The sequence below is a fragment of the Nicotiana attenuata genome, chromosome 9, assembly GCF_001879085.1.
Source record: "Nicotiana attenuata strain UT chromosome 9, NIATTr2, whole genome shotgun sequence".
Taxonomy (NCBI): domain Eukaryota; kingdom Viridiplantae; phylum Streptophyta; class Magnoliopsida; order Solanales; family Solanaceae; genus Nicotiana; species Nicotiana attenuata.
In genome coordinates this window covers 41007217-41008519 of record NC_031997.1, presented here as the reverse complement: position 1 = coordinate 41008519, position 1303 = coordinate 41007217, and the positions used below count along the sequence as shown (strand labels likewise).

The following is a 1303-nucleotide window of genomic DNA, read 5'->3' as shown; positions in this document are numbered from 1 at the left end:
TTCTTTTCGCGATTACTGGCATTATTTCGTCTAATTTTGTATGGAAAAAATGTGGATTTGAGCATGAGAATGGATGATATAGCTGTGTTGGTTAGTTTCCCTTTGATTTTGGTATCTTCTCATTGTTGCCATAAAAGGATCATCTGGAATTTGACTAGTAGACAACATGAAAACCCTAGGCTAGAACAACAGATGAAATGATTCTGATGGATCCTAATGTGAGTGGATATGGCGCCGCTTCACTATTCTCTAAAGCAGTATGGAATTGGATGAATCCATTGCTTAGTAAAGGATATCAATCCCCTTTAAAGTTAGATGAAGTGCCTTCTCTCCCACCTGGTTTTCGAGCTGAAAGATTGGCTGATTTCTTCGAAAAGAATTGGCCTAAGCCAGGTGAAAATGTGAAGTATCCTGTACTAATGACATTAATCAGATGTTTCTGGAGAGACATTGTTATAATTAGTGTCCTTGCAATAGTGCAGTTAGCTGTTATGTATGTTGGACCAGTTCTTATCCAAAGTTTCATTAGTTTTGTTTCTGGGGATAGAACTACAAACCCCTATGAGGGCTATTACCTAGTCTTGATCCTGTTTGTTTCGAAAGTAATAGAAGTTCTTAGTGCACATCACTTCAATTTCAAATCTGAGTTACTCGGGATGAAGATTCGGTCATCTCTTATCACTACTTTATACAAGAAAGGTCTAAGATTGACTTGTTCCTCTAGACAAGCTCATGGTGTAGGACAAATAGTGAATTACATGGCCGTTGATTCCCAACAGCTTTCCGATATGATGCTACAGCTGCATTCGCTTTGGATGATGCCATTACAACTTGCAGCTTCATTACTTCTCTTGTACTATTACATGGGTGTTTCTATGTTTGCTGCGTTTGGTTTAATTGTTGGATCTATGATCTGCACATTGTATATTACACGCAAGAACAATCGATTCCAATTTCAATTGATGATGAAACGCGATTCAAGGATGAAGGCTATAAATGAACTGTTGGGAAACATGCGCGTCATCAAGTTTCAAGCATGGGAAGAACACTTCAAAGTAAAAGATTCAATCGTTACGTAATGAGGAATTCAGTTGGCTTAGTAAGTTCACGTACTTGCTTTCTTGCAACTTGTCACTGCTATGGAGTTTGCCACCGGTCATAGCAGCTCTTACATTTTTAGCTGCAATTCTTTGCAAAATCCCTCTAGATGCTGCCACAGTATTCACAGCAACAACAGTTTTCAGAATTTTACAGGATCCAATCAGAACCTTCCCCCAATCCCTTATGTCAGTTTCACGAAGCC

The 1303-nt window shown here is 38.8% G+C and overlaps 1 pseudogene across 1 annotated transcript in view; it reads left to right on the top strand.

The window, feature by feature from the left end:
- LOC109232676 overlaps window positions 32-1303 on the top strand; it is a 3867-nt pseudogene continuing 2595 nt past the window's right edge. The window contains exon 1 of the transcript XR_002068972.1: window positions 32-1290. The product of XR_002068972.1 is annotated as an ABC transporter C family member 14-like (transcript). The remainder of the gene's footprint in view (window positions 1291-1303) is intronic.